Source organism: Lepus europaeus, chromosome 3, assembly GCF_033115175.1.
Source record: "Lepus europaeus isolate LE1 chromosome 3, mLepTim1.pri, whole genome shotgun sequence".
Lineage (NCBI taxonomy): Eukaryota > Metazoa > Chordata > Mammalia > Lagomorpha > Leporidae > Lepus > Lepus europaeus.
The window spans coordinates 165,427,087-165,439,188 of NC_084829.1; positions in this window are offsets into that span (position 1 = coordinate 165,427,087).

Sequence of the window (12,102 nt, forward strand, 5' to 3'; positions counted from 1 at the left end):
CCTGCCACTCGCACCCCTCCCATCTCCCGCTCCCTCTCACATTCCGTTCACATCAAGATTCATTTTCAATTATCTTTATATACAGAAGATCGATTTAGTATATATTAAGTGAAGATTTCATCAGTTTGTAACTCTGATCTTATTTAGACAAGGCCACAGTCAAAGTGGAAGTTCTCTCCTCCCTTCAGAGAAAGGTACCTCCTTCTTTGATGGCCTGTTCTTTATGATGGGATCTCACTCACAGAGATCTTTCATTTAGGTCATTTTTTGCCACAATGTCTTGACTTTCCATGCCTGAAATACTCTCATGGACTTTTTAGCCGGATCCAAATGCCTTAAGGGCTGATTCTGAGGCCAGAGTGCTGTTTAGGACATCTGCAATTCTATGAGTCTGCTGTGTATCCCTCTTCCCATGTTGGATTGTTCTCTCCTTTTCCTCATCATCACAATGAAAGGAATAACAATATCTTATTCAGAGAATTTTGCTAAGAATTCAGTGAGTTGCTAAATAAGGAGAGCTGAGAATAGCCCCTTTCTTAGGGGAAAATTGTGTTTGTGTAACTAACATATTTATCATGGTAAGAGTAAAAACCCTTAAGTAATACTAGCTATTAATGGTATGTTTCGTGTGTGCTGGGTAACATTACTAGCTCTTCAAAGTTACTGTACAGTTAAATATAAGCTGGTTATTTGAATTATCACAACAGAATCAGCAATGGTCTCCTTATCAATAGCAGTCATTACCTTATTGCATATTTTAGCATGGCCCTTTCCCCAAGGGGAATTCAAGATTTTCCAATTCTGGGCCTGTAGATCTGAGCATACCAACTGGCATCTGTGAAGCAATAGATCTGGGTTGAGGTGACTTCAAGTGTTCATCTTGTGAAGCTTTGTACAGTAGGAGTCAGGGGGATAAGCAGAAAAGGGACTTGAAATAATGGGCCCTTGCTTTCACACAGCTTCCTGGGTTCTAAGAGCTCTGCCGTGGTTAACAGGCATTGCTAAGGTGTCCGGCTACCTGTAAGTGATAGTGATTAGTATCGTTGTTCTGAGAAGCTTCATTGCCAAGTGGAACCTGCAGCCTTCTTTTCAATGACCCCTTTTGTTCCAGTCCTGTTCCTAGAGATGGTGTGGGAACCTCATCAAGGGCAGGAAGTACCCTCTCACACAGAAGTGGTTTGCAGGAAACTCAATGCCTCTTCATTTTTCCAACAGCATTGTCTTCATGTGTGCTTTCAGAATTTTATTTTAGAAAACATGATTGCTTCCTCAGCAGAAGCTGTAGTAGTAGATAATCACACATACATGCCCACATTTTCACACATGTGTACACACACGAAAACCCATATGCACACATGTATACACAAACTCACAAAGGACACACTCTCCCAAACATGTTCACACATGTGTACTTACACTGTGACACATGAACACAGATGCACACACAAACGTGCTTCCACGGACCCTCTCATATGCACACCTTGCTGCTACCTCCTTATAGAAGTGAACTCCTGTCTCTGGATACAACGTGAACTTAGCATTAACACTTTCCTCAGCTGCTAAAGACAAGCCTTGATCTGGACAGCAAAATAGATGACGTGTGCAGTAAATTTTAGTCTGTGATGATCCCTTCTCTCAAAGGTAAAATATTTCCATTCCCCTACAAGCTGTAGTTTCAGAAGTCTATTTTCTCAGAGAGGTGGAGATGCTTCTTCTTCAGGGGGAGGTTAGCTTCAACAAGACACTGCACAGGCAGCAAGGTGAGGGTGTCGTCAGCAAGGGAATGTTACCACCCACTCACCAGTGAAGTGAGCTGCACAACTGACATGCAGTGGTTAGGTGCCCCCTTGGTCAGTATTTTAAGGTTGTCTCAACATTCACCACTGCTGGAGATCTCTTCCCTACGGATCTGAAGGCATGGGTGTGCCTTTCTTGATCCTGTGTGTCTGATGGGCACAAAAATATCCAAAGAGCCAGGCAGCAAGTTCCCCAGTATTCGAGGGCATGAGCCACTTGTCCTGCCATCTCTGTGTATGAAGTTAGCATTGGCAGCCCCACAGACCTATCACTGGCACATATGGACCACCAAGCTAATTAGGAAACCACATCTCCTCTATGGCAGCTTTCTCAACCTCAGTTTGATTGACATGCACAAGCAGTTTTGTGGCTCTCTGTGTATGCATTGTGCATTATTAGCTGTATCCTTGGCCCTTTTCCACAAACTGCCCATAGCAGCTCTTGCCAGATGGGAAAATAAAAAATGCCTCTATCTATCTCCTTGCTTAAATATGAGGGGACTTCAAAACGTAACAGAAAATGCCCAGTATACAGAACTTGTTGCATGCATCTCAAACTATTTTTGCACCAAAATAAAGATCTTTAAATTCCACTTTCCACAAAATGTTTGAAGCTTTTTATGGGGTCTATGTATAGTTAGCTTAATATTAATCATAAATCTATTTTCAGAAGCAAATCAGTGATATAACAAAATCAAAATGCATGTGGCTCTAGAACATCTGTGAACAACATCCCCCCCTTTTTCTTATATTCTTTGTTTCTTTTTCATGATGATTTCAAAACTATCTTCTTATTTGATCTTTACTAACATTTGATATACATGTTTTCATGGATCAACCCTTGTGTGTTTTCCAATTATGCCTGATCTTTCCCATGATTAATTCCACATCCATGAATTCAACCAACAGTGGATTGAAAATATCTGTTAAAACAATGTCATCGTACTGATTCTTCTTGTCATTACTTCCCCAATATAGTAGAACAATTGTTTACATGGTTTACATTGTATTAGGTATTATGATAATCTAGAGATGATTAACATTGTGTGGGTGGCTGTATATTGTCACCAAGGGGTGACTATTCATGATCAAGGTCTACAATCTTTCCTAATCCTAAATTTCCCATTCAAAAACTGTGAAAATAGAAACTATTAACATACAAAGTAAGTCTTGTTGTATCAACAAGATCCACATTTCTTTAATGCAATCTGTATTTGTATAACAAATTCTCCTATATTTTTCAAAGCAAGAGACCTCAAGTGGTGTTGTGGTCCAACTGGTTATGCAGTCCATTCCAGTTTCCATATAATGCATCTTGGGAGGCAGATGATGGTTCAAGTACTTGGGCCCCTACCATCCACTTTGGAAACAAGGACGGAGTTTCTGGATTGTGTCTTCAGCCTGGCCCAGGCAGCTTTTGTGGACATTTGGGGAGTAAGCCAATGGATCTAAGATCCTTCTCTCTCTCTCTTTCTCTCTCTCCTCTCCTCTCCTCCCCTCTCCTCTCCTCTCCTCTTCTCTTCTCTTTTCTCCTCTCCCCCTACCCTTTTTCACTCCACCTTTCAAGAAGATGAAAATAAATAAATAGACAACAACAAAGGGAATTGATCAATTAATTATTATTTTTAAATCATCTCACTAAATTTCTAAAAAAATTTTGAGTATATAATTAGGAGTAACTTAATAAAATTCTGATACTAGTTCTATCTAATCTTCTAGGTAACCCATTCACACAAATGTAGTTACATAGTTTACTAGTTAACCATCACTCATCCAAAAGTGTACCATCGAATATGCTCAAAAACTCAAAAGTTTCTGAGTACTTACATGACATCACAAGTGCAAGATTCTGCACCATGAAATTATGAAATTTTGTTTCATGCAAGAAACTGCTGGAAGTATTGTGTGAAATTTCCTGCAGCCCATATGTACAAGATGTTTATGAAACATAGATGAATTTTGTGTTTAGACTTGGGTCCTATTCCCAAGATATCTCCTTATGTATATGAAAATATTCAAAAATCAAAAAATATCTGAAATCTGAGATACTCTGGCCTCAAGCATTTCAGATAAGAGACACTCAACCTACAAATCATACTCATTAGGTTTGGATCACTGAAAACTGAGAAGTAATGACATGGGAAGACATTTAAAAATGCACAACATCATTGCTACTTTATTTGTGTCACCATAGGTATCAATATTTATATTGTTCATATGATCTGGGAAATACTAGATATAAATGAAAGAAAATAATTGCTCTTGGCACTCAATAGCTCTCTCAACACCCTCTCCTTCATCTCCATTTTGCTATCAAACACACCTCCAGCCCTTGGCACATCTTACTCTCCATGTGATGTGGTTCTCTTCTTTTTCCACAGCTCCCAGAGCATCCCACCCAATCCAATCTCAGACATACAGACCTATTTTTTGGGTCATTGGTATTAAAATGGGAAAAAGAAATATAAACCAAAGAACTCTTTTGACAGTATTTGCAATTCTTCATGAGCTTGTATTCATGTACCTATACTATTAGCCTACGTATTTCCTATGCATAGCATTTACTATCACCACTAGGCACATGTTATTAGATATACCAGTAGGTTCTAATACTGTGTAGACATACAGAGAGAAAGTCAGTATGAGCCTGTGAGAGATTTCTTTTTAATTAATTTTGATTAAGTATTCAGTGAAACCCATTTATATTTCCCTGTGTACAACTTTTAATGACTCTGTCTAATGCTCCTATGGTTTCCTCTGTTAAATTGTTTCCCTGTAGCATTTTCTTTTCTCAATATGTTAGAAAAAAATGTTACAGGGAAGAAGGGTTTATTATCTTAAATTATGTTCATTGCTGAGTAGATACCCATGGGGCATTTGATAAATGCCTTTTCATAAATCAAAAAATAAATAGGTGGACAAAGATTTCCCAGCAGCCCCTCAGACTGATGTGGCCATCATTGTCCCACGCTCACAATCAGCAAGGCTCGTCTACAGAGGACCTCTCCGGCAGTGCAAGAAGAGGCTCACTCGTCCCTGTAGTATTTGCTGGCTACTATGTCTTCTGCTGAGTTCCAGCCATGTCAGATTACCTTTCCCAGGCACATTTACAGGTTTCGATCTCATTTACCCCCACTTTGACACTAGGAACAAATATATATGAATCAACATTTGCAGGCGTTAGACCACAGTCAGCACAGCACCAGGATCCCTTTGAGAAAGAAAGCAAACATGGTGATCCTTATGTTCGCAGAACATTTTCAGCTGTCAGCACAAATCTGACCATGGCACAGCGAGGGAATCCCACACAGAGAATGGTAGTCTCCTCAGGGAGAGGAGACAGAGAGTGGACCTGAAGGAACCTGAGGTCTAGAAGTTGCGAGATGTTACCCACAAAGAATGCTCCAAAAGCCGTCATAAAGATCCCCTTGAGTCTTTGTCCAATACTAGGAGGAGCAATGTAGGGAGTTCACATAAAATAGCTGGAAACCTTGGCCTGAATGGTCACAGAGCACTCAGAGGTCTGGCAATTGCTCAAGTCCAGCCTACCAGAGTTGACAGACAGAGCCCCCCCAGAGAGGCATCCTCGGTGTTTGTTCACACCCTTGCTGTGTGAGAGGCAATGCTAGGTCAGCATCAACAAAGACTGAAACAAACACATCATGAAGGACAAGGAAGCAAACTGAACAATGAATCCATTCCCTGCCTGCCAGGATCAAGTCCAAAAATCTTTGAATGGTGACAGCAACTCAGACCCCCGACCATTTTAAATCCAAACTGTAAACGAAAAAAAGTGACTGGATGTACCAAGAAACAAAAACAAAGAAACCTGTGACTCACATTCAGAGAAAATTACATTTTCTATTTATATATCTTGATAGATTAGGAGAACCAGAACTGTACTCTGTACATTTCTTTTCTTTCTTTCTTTTTTTTTTTTTGACAGGCCGAGTTAGACAGTGAGAGAGAGACAGAGAGAAAGGTCTTCCTTCCTTTGGTTCACCCCACAAATGGCCACTATGGCTGGTGCGCTGCGCCGATCCGAAGCCAGGAGCCAGGTGCTTATCCTGGTCTCCCATGCGGGTGCAGGACCCAAGCACTTGGGCCATCCTCCACTGCCTTCCCGGGGCCACAGCAGAGAGCTGGACAGGAAGAGGAGCAACCGGGACAGAATCTGGCACCCCAACCAGGACTAGAACCCGGGGTGCTGGCGTCACAGGCGGAGGATTAGTCTAGTGAGCCGCAGCGCCGGCCCTCTACTCTGTATATTTCATTTCCATGATCCCAGCATATTTTCTTTGTTCTAAACTCCACTTCCACCTGCAGGATTATAAGCCACATATATTTAAGAAGTCTGTACAACCCAGTAAGTCATGTCCCTAACATATCGCTCCTTACTAATGCACATTTGTTTTTCTTTAGATTTCTAGACCTCTGCTAATTTCACCCTTAAAGTTTTCACCAAGTATGATTTGCCATTAACAACTACCGTTGGGGTTCAGCGTGAGTACACACTTTGCATGCAAACTGTGGAGTTCCGCAAGGTAGTGTGAGATAGATACAGCCACAGCCAAACACGCTGTGGCTTGATTTTACTGAAGAGCTTCCCAATAGCGTCCTTGGCAAACATCAGGCTAACCACTGTGCATGTGAGAATGCATGAAGTCACTGATTGGTTTCAGGCTACCCAGGGTCCTTTGCACTGTTTTTACCCTCTGTCCACAAAATGGTGGCCTGTATATGTCAGCAAATGTGTGTCTGTGACAAGTCAGACAGGCGGCAAATCTCTGCTGTATCTAGGAACCTTCTGAACAGATCATCAACAGCATTAACAAGTACACATTAGTCCTTGGCCTTGGGCACAGATAACATTTACATGGACAAAAAGAGTGATCAGCTAACTGGATCGTGGCCAATCTAATAACCATAGATTCCCTTCTTCTGTAAACCATTTACAGCTATTTTTTACAATAAGCATGAATTTCTAATCATGTGAAATGTGGTACTAGACTAACACAGGCTGTCCTGGACGCTGTCCATGGCCCTGCTCCACTCTCTTCTGGAATGTTCTCTTTGATGCCAAGAGACAACTTTTATGAAGAGCACTGCTCAGTGGACTGAGTACAGATGAAAGTGTCCAGGATGGAGAGAGTTCCTGAAGTTGCTTCGGTCAGAAGTCTTTGACTTGGGGTCAGTAGAATAATAGTCCTTTTTTTTTGTTTGTTAAGATATTTTATCACTGATTCAGTCTCATATCTTGATATTTTTACATTTAAATTTTTTATATCTTCATAATTCAATTTTTTAAAGTTAAACAAGTTTCATATATTTCCTTTTTTTTTTTTTTTTTGGACAGGCAGAGTTAGACAGTAAGAGAGAGAGAGACAGAGAGAAAGGTCTTCCTTCCATTGGTTCACCCCCCCAGATGGCCACTACAGCTGGTGCGCTGCAGCCGGCGCATTGCACTGATCTGAAGCCAGGAGCCAGGTGCCTCCTCCTGGTCTCCCAAGCAGGTGCAGGGCCAAAGCACTTGGGCCATTCTCCACTGCCCTCCCAGGTCACAGCAGAGAGCTGGACTGTAAGAGGGGCAACAGTCATGTTCTTTCCTGAGGTCACATGGGACCTCTGAGCTGGAATGGTTGGAAGTTTTTAGAGAAATGGGATTCTTCTCAGCAGAGTTATGGCACCAGTTGAATTCCATAAGAGGGCAATAAGAACTATAATTAAACATAAAAATGGGGAACAATTCAAATAGAATTATATGTAATCTTGCACAAAACTACTTATGCTGCTATTCTTAGATCTCTTTTCGCTGTATAAATTGATTTCCACTCCCCTCCGACTCACTGCCGCTCTGTTCCTCCTGACGTGCGGGTGGCAGCCCACACCACTGTAAGGAGCCGCGTCTCTGGGAGGGTTGCTGTTAATTACACAGAAAATCGTTACCCAGAGTGCAGAGCGCCGCGACCCACACATCTGGCCAGGAAACAATTTTGACAATTTTCCTTTGCAGTGATGATGATGCCATAGAGCATTATGCGGTTCGTCCAGAAGCTTTTATTTAGGAGGATTTTATTATGTTTGGAGGTTTTCCATTGCCTTTCATCACCAGCATCTTCCTTCCATTTTTTTTTTCAAATGATGAATTTATATTAACTGCTTATTGCTTGCTTTGCTCTTAATTTTTCCTGGTATCTTTCTAAAACCTTTATTAATTTATTTTAATTTATTTATTTGGAAGCCAGGGTAATAGAGGGGGGAGGGAGGGAAGGAGGAGTGGGAGAGGGGAGGAGGAGAGACAGAGAGAGATGTCTTCCGTCATCCTCTTCATCCCTCAAATGTCCACAACAGCCAGGACTGTCCCAGGCTGAAGCCAAGAGCCAGGAACTCTGTGTTTCCAGATAAGTGGCAGGGACCCAATCACGTGAGCCATCACCACTGCCATCAGAAGGTGCGTATCAACAGGAAGCTGAATTGGAAGTGTAGCAGGGACTCAAACCCAGGCATTCTGATAGGGAAGTGGGCACCCTGAGCATCCTCTTAACTGATCCTCTAAATGCTCATCCGACTGTTCTTTTTTAGAAGTTGAGTTTTGCAGTTTCTGTTCTTTCTATGCCTGTTCCTTAGGCCATTTCAGACTCTGTAGCCAGTGGCTTGGACGGCTTGTAATCAGCAGAGATTTACGTCTTGCAGTTGTGGGATGTAGGATCAAGGCATGGACAGATGTGAAGTCTGGTGAGGGCCTGCTTCATGGCCTGCATGTGGACAGCACCTACTCATTGTGTCTTCACCCGACAGACAGAACAAGGCAGCTCTTTGAGGCCTGTCTTACAAGGGCACTGATTGCGTTCATGAGACTCCACCCTGTGCCCTGGTGACTTCCAAAGTCCCTACCTCCTAACACTACCATCTTGGGGAGGGGGGCGCATTTTGACATATGAGTTTTGGTGATATCTGGACATTCAGACCATTGCATCCAGAAAACAGTGTCTGGTTTTTGAATTAAATTTACTAATTGCTATGACAATGAAAGGAATGTGTCTTTTACTTTTTCCCTGATATGCATCATTATTGCATTCATCCTCCCATCCCCTCCAAACAGTAAGTGCTATTTGACTATTGGATTTGGAAGTAAAGATAAGAAATACTTGGAAATTAATCATCTAAAACACATAGATTATCAAAAGTGCAGCTAAAATTCAACTGGGCTTGGAGTTCTTTGCAAATCATTGAGAAAAGCAAAGATTAGCTTGTAAAAAGTTGTTGGCTGGTGCCATTATCAGAGTAGTCAAAATAGCAAATAAAAGAGGATACCTAGGCAAACTTGAATTTCAAATAACAAACAAATAATTGCTTAGTTTATATAGCACCATGCCATACTTGGGATTGACTCATACTAAAAAGTTAATAATAAACATAAACTTAGGGGTTGGCATTGTGCTGCAGCAGGTTAAACTGACACTTGGGATTCCACTTTCCATACTGGAGCACCGGTTTGATTCCCAGCCACTATGCCTCTGACCCCCTCTCTGCCAATGTGTCTGGAGGCAGTAGATGATGGCTCAACTACTTGAGTCCTTGCCACCCATGTGGGAGACTTGTATGGAGTTTCTGGTTTTAGCCTGTAATAGTCTCAGCTATTGAGAACAAGTTATCTCTCTCTCTCTCTCTCTCTCTCTCTATATATATATATATATATATATATATCCATCTCTATGTATCTTCTGAATAAATAAATAGATCTCTAAAAAACAAATAAACATAAATATACTACAGGATCATTCAATATTTGCCTGGAATTCACATTTACCCAGATATCTTCTATTTTGACTATCATTATCTATGTTGACTTCACAAAAGGCAAAAAAAAAAAAAAACCTCATAAAAATCTGATGAGCCTATTTGCTCCTCTCCTTGATATAAATTTTAGATATCATCTGATGCATATTGAAGTTTGATGTCTTGGAAATAATATCTTAGATTTTCGTTATAGTTTTCTTTTGGTAACATTGTCATATTCTTCAACAGTCTGACAAAAATCTTGATTTATATTTATTTTTATAGGGGAAATTCTCAAAGTACTTTCATTGAATATGTAATAAAATTATTTATTTACATGGTTACTTGAGCAGCTGCTTGGACTGAATTGAAGTTTGGTGACAATTCCAGCTGTTTTTTCTTGATAGCTTCCTTTATGGAATGGTACCTAAAATTCAAAGTAACATATGATACACTTATTAACTGTAAAAATTATGAACTGTAACCATTACCATGAATCAGTCCAATTGAAAACAACAATGAGAAAGCGATGCTGCATGTCTACATAGTGTAAAGGACCTCAGTGATAAAATAATTCTAATTTTAAAAGATGCAAAGCTGTCCTTCAGTAGATAGGTGGAGAGTCTCCCATGTTTATCCTGACTCAGGTTTCAGATGGCTTCGCACTAACTGGTAAACATTTGCTGACTGATCTGTGGCACCCTGTTGCTCCCCACAAAAACAAACTAAAATGAAAAAAACAATTCTCCTAAATAAGGGAATTATAGTTGTTTGAAAACTTCAGATCCCATTTGAAAGAGGCAAGAGTACAATTTGCTTTCAGTGTATTAGATTCTGCGGCAGTTTAAGAATAGGAGCTAATCTGTCCAACAGTAAGGAGAAAGCACTGGGGAGGGAAAGGGGTTGGTGGAGAAGCATCAAGAGGAGAGCCAGGGCAAAGAGGCAAAGCAGGGAGATTGGAAGTAAAAACGAGGGCCAAGCTGACACCGGAGATCCCAATATCCCATATAACTACCAGTTCAAGTCCCAGCTGCTTCACCTCCAATCCAGCTCCCTGCTAATGTACCTGGGAAGGCTGTGGAAGATGTAGGAGACCCATATGGATCTTCAGGCTCCTGGCTTTGCCCAGTCATTTGGGGAGTGATTCAGCAGATGGAAGATCTCTCTCTGCATGTCTCTCCCTCTGTCTCTCTATCTTTCTCTCTCTCTGTCACCTCCCCCCAACTCTACCTTTCAAATAGACAAAATCTGAAAAAAAAAAAGTAGAAATGAAATTCAAGAAGGGCTTTTTTACAGGGTAATTTGAGAAAGCGTGAAGATTTGAGAGCGCATTTGGGTGAAAATACGATTTAGAAGGGTGAACTTTGAGTAACGCAAATCACCTGCCATCGTACGGATTGGCCTCATACAATCAGTTGGAAACATTGAGTAATTCAGTGTTAGAATCTGATTTTCACATTGATCTCTGAGTAATTTCCAAAATTATTATAAATTTAAATGACACAAAAAAGGTTAGTCATAGGAAGTTAGCTTCCCCAAAGTATCAAGCATCCATTGCTTCATGCAAAACGGAGCAGTGCACATTGGGAATGCACCTATCTGTTGTGTGAGATGGGAAAGGTGAGGATGACATCAGACGAGGTCCACAAACCGTGAGGATGTCTGCTACAAGTGGGTGTCTCACTGTGGTGTCTCCCTGTTTGGAGGAGGGACACCATCATCAAAATGCTGGGGAGGATGAGGGGAAACATGTACTCTGATCCACTGCTGGTGGGAATGTAAACTGGTGCAAGCACTGTGGAAGACAGTACAGAGATTCCCCAGAAACCTGAACATAGACCTGCATACTACCCAGCCATCCCACTCCTGGGAATTTACCCAAACCAAAAAAATCATTACATGAAAGAGATGTCTCCTCCCTCATGTTCATTGCAGCACAATTCACAATAGCTAAGACGTGGAATCAACCCAGGTATCCATCAGCTGCTGACTGGATAAAGAAACTATGGTGTATATACTCTATTGAATACTACTCAGCTGGAAAAAGAAAGAAAATCTTTTCTTTTGCTCAACAAGATGATCACAACTGGAAACCATTATACTTAGTGAAATAAGCCAGTCCCCAAAAGACAAATATCATACGTTTTCCCTAATACAATGCAAATTATAATAATGTAATCATAATATATTAAAATCATTATAATAACTTAAAACATTATAATATATTAAAATATCATAATGTAATATTATATATTTTATTATATATCATTTACTTTTAAATTAAATGTTATAATATATTTAAAATATTAAAATATCATCATAATAATTAATAATGTATTGTAATTATAGTATATTATAATGTAAATTATAACATAATATAATGGTTGTTTATAGCCCTGTACCTTCTATTGAGGAACAATTTTTTTTAATTTAATTTAACTTTTATTTAATAAAAATAATTTTCCAAAGTACAACTTTTGGATTATAGTGGCTTTTTCCTTCCATAACCTCCATCCAACCCACAACC